The 8,614-nt window shown below is 51.1% G+C and overlaps 1 long non-coding RNA gene across 1 annotated transcript in view; it reads right to left on the reverse strand.

Annotated features, from left to right (window-relative positions):
* Positions 1 to 7,518, reverse strand: part of LOC101019888 — a 37,520-nt gene extending 30,002 nt beyond the window's left edge. The window contains exon 1 of the long non-coding RNA XR_002524394.2: positions 4,983 to 7,518. This is a non-coding gene — a long non-coding RNA (uncharacterized LOC101019888). The remainder of the gene's footprint in view (positions 1 to 4,982) is intronic.
* Between the last annotated feature and the right edge of the window lie 1,096 nt (positions 7,519 to 8,614).

Genomic DNA, 8,614 nt, shown 5'->3' on the forward strand with positions numbered 1-8,614 from the left:
CAAGGCAGGAGGATTGCTTGAGCCCAGGAGTTTGAAACCAGCCTAGGCAACATGGTGAGACTCTATGTCTACAAAAAATTTTAAAAGACTAGCTGGGCATGGTGGCACATACCTGTGGTCCCAGCTACTTAAGAAGCCAACACGGGAGGATCGCTGAGCCCAGGAGGTTAAGGCTGCAGTGAGCCATTATTGCACCATTGCACTACAGCCTGGGCGACAGAACAGGACCTTGTCTGAGAAAAAAAAAAAAAAAAAAGGTGATATGTGATTGAAGACCTGAAGGAGGGCAAGCTGTGTGGACACCTGGGGAGGAGTATTCCAGGCTTAGGAGCAGCAAGGGCAAAGGCCCTGAGGCAGGAGTAATCTGGCAAGTTCCAGGCATGGCGAAGAGGCCAGCAGCTAGAGCGGAGTGACAGGAAGGGAGCAGCATGGGAACACTTGGGGAGTATGCTAAAGGGCGAATTAGGTCAGGCAGAGCCTGAAGACCGTCACAAGGATTGCGGCATTTCCCATGCATGAAAGGGGAGTCCCTGGAGGCCTATGAGCAAGGGAAGGATATTATCTGCCATATGTCTTAACAGAGCTACTCTTGCTACCGTGTTGAGAATAGATAAAAGGAAACTGGGAAGCCCAGTTATTATTATCCCCATCACCATCACCATCACCAACTACAGCAGCAACAGCCAGTTACTGCCCCTGCCACCCACTTCACTGTTACTATCTAGTTTACATCTCACAACAACCTGTACAGACAGAGGGCCTTACTTCTCCCATTTTATAGCCTAGGAAACTGAGGCTTGGCCAAAGTCAGAAGGTCACACTAATAAACCCTCTCCAGAATCTGGCCCACTGCTCTGGCACCCCTGCCCAGCCTTGTCTCCCACACCTCCCTTCTCACCTGCACCCAGCCTCCCGCCCCAGGGAGCTACTCCCAGTTTCCCCAACTCCACACATTCTTCCAGGCCTCTGATTTTTTTCACATGCTGTTCCAGCTGCCTAGAACTCTTTTCTCCCATATCTAACTGCCACGTGTATTTCAACCATCTTTTGAGAGACAACTCAAGCTCTGCCTCTTTGGGGGACCCCTCCCTGATTGCCTCCAGCACAGCAGCTCATGGCCACCTCCCAAGAAATATGAAGCATGGCAACTGCCCCGCAGCCGGCCTCCCACATACCATGTGAGCACATGCTCAGGGGCTGGAACTTATCAACCTCTGTTTCCCCAGCAATCAGTTTTGCAACTTGATAGGTCTCAGGTTGAAATCCTGCTGACACTCTGTTTGCCTAGGTGATTTTAAATTTCTCTGTTGCAATTTAATTCTGAATCACACTTCCTTCACGCATGTCCATTTCTGTGCACATACCCCTGTCCTTGGACAGATACACGCAGAGCCTTGGGCTGATGGGTGCCATCGCGCTTTAGAAGAATGATGCTTATAACAGAGGAGGAGGTGCATGGTGCAGAGGGAGCCCTGTGCACTTTAGAATCAGCCAGACCTGAGTTCAGGTCCTGTTCTGCCTCTCACTGGCTGTGTGGCCATGAGCAAATCATTTAACGTGGGCCTTCCTATCTTTGTCTATAAATGAGGCAAGTGATATCCACTCATGAGTTTTGTGAGATCTGAAAATGGTACAAATGCAATGTCTGGCCCTGAATGTGCCCTCAAGGGCTTGTATACTAAGCCAGAAGCCCCCACTTCTGGCCCCAGTCCTCTCTCTGAGGCAGGGCCTATAGATTCCTGGCAGTTTCCCCTGCCCTGGTACCTGGCACCCTGCCCCTGGCCAGCCCCACTGCCTGGCAGGTCCACATGCTCACTCCTTCCCTTCCACCACATGCTCACTCCTTCCCTCCCACCAACTGTCCTGCCTCCATTGCTACCAGGCCTTCCTGCCTGATTGGCCAGGCCAGCTACACTTCCAGCAGACAGTGGGAAACAAGTAACTAAGGAGGGGTGACGCCACAGCAAGGAACAGGTCAGAACAACATTTGATGCCAGCCACTAGGCAAACACCCCAGATCCTGGTCACTCAAGGTATTGTAACATGCCAGGTCCGGGAGGATTTGAAGGTCCAACTCTCTCACTTTACAAATGAGAGGCCCAGAGAGGGTGAGACACTAACTCAAAGTCACACAGCGAGAGAGGAGGAGGCTTTGGACTTGTCCCTGGCCACACTCTTCCTACTGCACCTGCTCCTCCTCATCAGGGACCACATTTGTTTTCTGTTTTTGTTTCTTTTTTCTCGAGATGGAGTCTCGCTCTGTTGCCCAGGCTGGAGTGCAGTGGCACAGTCTCGGCTCACTGCAACCTCTGCCTCTTAGGTTCAAGCAGTTCTCATGCCTCAGCCACCCACATAGCTGAGATGATGAGTGTGCACCACCACGCCCTGCTAATTTTTGTATTTTTAGTAGAGAAGGGGTTTTGCCATGTTGGCCAGGCTGGTCTCGAACTCCTGTCCTCAAGCAATCCTCCAGCTTCGGCCTCCCAAAGTGTTGGGATTACAAGCATGAGCCACCGCACCTAGCCAGAGACTACTATTGAACTGGACTGACTGCAGGAGCAGAGCAGCTTGTTGAAGGCCCTGTAGCTCTGTTTCCCTTGAAAGATATCAAAACACTTTCAGCATCTTAATCCCCAAAGGTATGACACCTGACATCAGTCTCTTGAGTGGCCTGCAGGGAAGCCATTGTCCAGGTTCTGTGCAGCCACCAAGTCCACTGACTAAGCTCCGAATCCGCAGTCTCCTGAGGTTGCTGTTTGTTCTCTGTCTATGGACTGCTACTACATCTGCGGCTGCACTGTGCTTGAAACCTCAACAGCGTATCTCAGGGGTGGGTAGAGGAGGCTGGGATAAATGGAGCCCCAGCCTCTGGAGGCCTGACATGGAGGTTGTGCAGCTCAGTCCCTGGGCCTCACCCCTGGAGAGCCCCATCCAGTGGGGGTTCGGGGGGTGACTCGGGGATCTGTACCATAAGCAAACTCCTCCAGGGATTCTGATGTGCTGCCGTGTTGGGGACCACCAGCCTAATGCAGCCCTTCCCTCAGGGAGTCCCCTCCTCCACACTCTCACAGAAGGCCACCCATCAGGGGACTGGGAGCCCACCACCTCACAGGTGGCAATGCCCCAGCAGTGAGCACACAGACTGTGCCACGCTGAAATCTGCGTCCGGGGTCCTCGTCTGCCTTCTGTGACTGACTAGTCAAATGTCTCTTCTTTCTCAGGAACAAAATCAGGCCCTATTGCAGCCCTGTCCTCAACCCCCGGCCTCCCAGATGCTGTTCCTGCCCTGGAGGCTCCTGGTGTCCCCTTAGGCCTGACAAGGGAGAGACTCTCCTTGTCCAGCACTCAGGCTCCATTTGCGAGTAACTGTGCCTCCTCCGGCCCCACCCACACACGCCCATCTGCACCAGACACCGCCCAGCACCAGGACACAGTGTCCTCCCCGGCCTGAGACCAGAGCAGGCCTGATCAGGAACACTCAGGACCCTGCCTTCTCTGCCCAGTGGCCTCTGGCTCCTGGTGCCATCATGTCTACTTGAGATATTTCCAAATAGAGAAGATGGAAACAATGAGAATTCCTCCCAAGAAACCGGCTTGAAATCAGAACACCCAGGTCCTCCCAGGACCCCCACCACTTCCAGCTGTGGGACCTTGAGTGAGTCCCAGGGCCCATCTGGTGAGTGGGTCTGCTGAGGGAAATTCGGACAAGCATCAGAGCCCACCATGCCCTTCCCTCTTGGTGTCAGGGGTTTTCTGCCTTTGCCTGAGCCGTGGCCACACTCCCTTCCTAATCCTTCAGACAACTGACACACATACAGCTGCTGCCCTGGCCTGAGACCCTGATGTGGCCTGAGCGGCATGGGCCCCTACCCAATGGACTAACTAGCAGCCGATGAGCCTTATTAAAAAATATTTCGGGCGCGGTGGCTCAAGCCTGTAATCCCAGCACTTTGGGAGGCCGAGACGGGCGGATCACGAGGTCAGGAGATCGAGACCATCCTGGCTAACACGGTGAAACCCCATCTCTACTAAAAAATACAAAAAAAACTAGCTGGGCGAGGTGGCGGGCACCTGTAGTCCCAGCTACTCGGGAGGCTGAGGCAGGAGAATGGCATAAACCCAGGAGGTGGAGCTTGCAGTGAGCTGAGATCCGGCCACTGCACTCCAGCCTGGGCAACAGAGCGAGACTCCGTCTCAAAAAAAAAAAAAAAAAAAAAAAATTTGAGGCCGGGCGTGGTGGCTCATGCCTGGAATCCCAGCACTTTGGGAGGCTGAGGTGGGCAAATCACTTGAGGTCAGGAATTTGAGACCAGCATGGCCAACATGGCAAAGTCCTGTTTTTACTAAACAAAATATATATACAAAAATTAGCCAGGTGTGGTGGCGTGCGACTGTAATGCCAGCTACCTGGGAGGCTGAGGCAGGAGAATCACTTGAACTCAGGAGGCAGAGGTTGCAGTGAGCCAAGATCATGCCACTGCACTTCAGCCTGGGCAACAGAGCAAGACTCTGTCTCAAGAAAAAAAGAAAAGAAAAAAAGCCGGGTGCAGTGGCTCTCACCTATAATCCTAACACTTTGGGAAGCTGAGGAGGGAGAATTTCTTGAGATCAGGAGTTTGAGACCAGCCTAGGCAACACAAGGAGACCACATCTCCACAAAAACTTTTTAAGTTAGCCAGCTGTAGTGGTGTGCGCCTATAGTCCCAGCTACTCAGGGGCTGAGATGGAAGGATTGCTTGAGCCTGGGAGGTTTAGGCTGCAGTGAACTGAGATCTCTCCACTGCACTCCAGCCTTGGCAACAGAGCAAGACCGTCTCTAATAAAATAATAATAATAATAATAATAATAATAATTAAATAATTGCATAGAGCTGCCTAGCACAGTGCAGGGACATGAGGGCTCAGTAAATATTTGTGGTATCTAATTTAGGAACACCAACCTGTACCCACCAAAGAGAAAAAAAAATGTACCTTAGTACTCACCTAGTTTAACCTTTTCATTTTACCACTGAGGGCTTCCAGAGAAGGGAAGTGACTCATCCCAGGTTGCCCAGCAACTTTAGTCCATAGTGGCTCAGTTTGCCCAGTCAGAAATCCCTGATGCTCTCATCGAAGGCTGTGGCGCTGACAACATCACAGCGAGAAGAGGACTCCGCGGTGCCCAGAACCCCTGCAGCGCCATTCACCAGAGGTGGACAATGCTCCCTCCTGGCATCCCCCTGGGCCTGGCTTCTGACCAGAACCCTGCCCTGGACATCTCAAAAGCCCTCAGGACCTCAGTGCTGCCACCTGCTCACAGAGCGTGGCAGGTACGGGGGTGGACAGCCCACGTCCCTCTGCCAGGTTATTTATAAAGTGTTTTCAGATGAGTCAGGCACGGAGCTGCCCAGCACTACCACGGACTATCCCCTGGAAATGCTAGAATGATCCTGAGCTCTGGAACCCCACCACACCCCTTCATAGCCTGCTTCTCATGGAAAGCTAGAGGCAGGAAGCTGAGGCCAGGGCTGTGGGGCTGTTGTGATGCCCCCCATGAGCCCTGGCAGGCCAGGCTTGGGGGACAGATGGGGAGGCCCCAGGAAGGAGAGGAAGGGCCTCGGACAGGCCCCCTTCTGGGCCACAGACCACATGGCCCTTCCTTCCCCTTCCCACTCCCAAACAGGAATGACGGACAAGCCCAAGAAGATAGCCCCCACCCCGTGCCCCTGGCGCTGGCTGCTCGCACCTCCATTCCTGTATGTACTGCTCTCCGCCTCCACCAGGAGCCCAGCTATTTCCATCTCTCTGGAAAGGGAGCCCAAGCCTCCAAGCCTCCCATCCCCTTTTCCTGCTCCTGGCAGTGCTCTAATTACTTCCTCAGCTGGATGCTGCCTGCCATGGGTACCCTGGCCAGGGCTTCCATGAATAACTGCACCTGCGCTCACACTCAGCTTCCCAGAGAGGCTGGGCCCAGTGCCCCTGCAGAGAGTGTGACCACTGGGAGCCTGGTCCTGGGGGCCTGGACTCCCCCGGCTGTGCACTCTGCTTTGTGAGCCTGAGCTGAGGGCATATGGGGGTCTTTGGGACTCACCCTCTCCTCTGCAGCCTCCACCACAACCCTGCAAGGGCTACTTGCTTGTTCAGCAATCCTGCCGTGTGCCTGGCATGCGGCTCAGCCCTGAACAGGGGAGGAGTTGGGAGGGCAAGGAGATAAATAAGCCTGTCCACCCTCCAGGGAGGCAAACATATAAACAACTCATTATGCAACGAGGAGGAATGAAGTTAGTGCTAAATTAAGGTACAAGCTGGGCACCAAGCCTGCAGGCCCTCAATTCTTCCCTACTTTTTTTATTATAAAAGCAATTCATACTCATTTTACAAAGAATTTGTATATGCAGATAATAAGAAGAAAATTATAATACATTCTTTATCCATCCACTCAAGGACAACTTGGTCCATACCCGTGGCCCAGACTTCCAGACTTTTTTTTAACAGAGCAAGGACAAGTCACAGATCTGAGGGTCTCTCTTCCAGGGACCACCTGCCTGGCTCTGAGACAGTCTTTCCAACTTGAAATTCACAGGAAATGTATAGAAAGATTTCAAAGCAAGATAATATGGATAGCATGACAAGTTCATGTAAAAAGAAAAAACCCAAAACTCTATCAATGCCTGGAAAATGTCTGGAAGGATACATACTAAAGGGTCAACATTTATCAGTTAGGGGGAACGTGATGGAGGAGCAGATAGACTTTTTTCTGCTAGAAATGTCTTTGAATTGTTATAGTAAGCATGGATTTACATAAACTTCATGATTTTTTTAAATGAAAACTTTTTTTTAAAATTGCTCAATGAATAATTTCCGAATTTTCTATGGTATTGTCTTATCTTTGCACTTAGAATAATATAATATGAAAACTAAAAGGAGGCACAGCCACTGCGGAGAGCAGTTTGGCAGTTTCTGCAAAAGTTAAACAGAATTTCCATATGACCCAGCTACTCCATGCCTTGGTATATGCTCTAAAGAACTGAAAACAGGGACTCCCCTTGTTCACAAATGTTCATCACATCACTATCCACAGTAACCGAAAGGTAGGAACAACTCAGTGTCCATCAACGGCTGAATGGATAAACAAATCGTGTTATATACATGCAAAAGAATATTATTCAGCTATTAAAAAGTACTGACACTTGCTATAACATGGATGAAACCTGAAAACATTACGCTAAGGGAAGGGAGCCAGACACAAAAGGCCACAGAGTCTATGATTCCTTTGAAATGAAATGACCACAATAGGTAAATCCATAAAGGTAGAAAGCAGATGAGTCGTTGCCAGGGGCTGGGGGGAGGAAGGGAATGAGGAGTGATTACTTAATGGGCATAGGGTGTTTTTCTGAGGTGATGAAAAATTTTGAAACTAGTGGTTTTGAAACCGGTGGTTGTACAACATTGGGAATGTACTAAATGCCACTGAATTGTATAATTTTATTGATTGATTGATTGATTGAGACAGGGTCTCACTCTGTTGCCCAGACCAGAGTGCAGTGGGGCGATCTCAGCTCACTGCGACCTCTGCCTCCCAGGCTCAAGCCATCTTCCCATCTCAGCCTCCCGAGTGGCTGGGACCACAGGCACACACCACCACACCCAGCTAATTCTTCTACTTTTTGTAGAGACAGGGTTTCACCACATTGCCCAGGCTGGTTTCAAACTCCTAGACTCAAGTGATCCTCCCACCTTGGCCTCCCAAAGTGCTGGGATTAGAGGTGTGGACCACCGCACCCAGACTGAATTGTACACTTTAACATGGTTCCTTGCATGTTATATGAATATATCTTTAAAAAAAAAAAAAGACCAATGAAACATTTTTAAAAATAAAAAAATAAAAATAAAAGCTTTGTCTCACTCAGCTTTCATGTCCCCCAACCCCTAACCACCTGGCCTTCGAGGGTCGTGAAGGAAAAAGCTTCAACCTGCCCACTGGCGGGGCCGAGCCACTTGGCTCCCAGAAGGCCTTGGAGAGGCAGGGGAGTCCAAGAGAGAGAAATACCCCCAAGCAGGAGAAGGGAGAGGAGATCAGGGGCAGGAGCTGGGCCAGGCAGACAGAAGAGGGAAAGCAGCCATCCTGCACCAGGAACCACACCCCCGAGGAACCCTCAGATATCCCAGAGAGGTCAGAACTGCTATCCCATTCTTCAGATGAGAAAACCAAGGTTCAGTGTGGCTTGGAGGCAGGGCTAGAAATGTCTTTGAATTGTTATAGTAAGCATGGATTTACATAAACTTTATGATTTTTTAAAATGAAAACTTTTTTTAAAAATTGCTCCTCCTGACTCCAAGGAGGAGAGGCAGGGGAACCTGGCATAGTCCCAGGCCTGCAGCCCAGCGACAGCTCCTTCCGGCTGGCTGGTCCCCACTCCTCACCTGCTGGCCCCTGAAGGGCAGGTGAGGGGCATGGGATGGGGAAAGGGGAGCCTGAGGGAGGGGCAGGGATGCACTGCATGGGCTGGAGGGTGAAGGAACTTACCCTAGCTCTACCCCTCTCTCTCCCTGCTTCCAAATCTAGATGTAACCCCTTGGCTGCCCGAGGCCTCCCCATCCCTCAACTCGTGCGTGGTTAAGGTAGTGGTTAGGGC

The sequence above is a fragment of the Papio anubis genome, chromosome 11 (genome assembly GCF_008728515.1).
Source record: "Papio anubis isolate 15944 chromosome 11, Panubis1.0, whole genome shotgun sequence".
NCBI classification, from domain to species: Eukaryota; Metazoa; Chordata; class Mammalia; order Primates; family Cercopithecidae; genus Papio; species Papio anubis.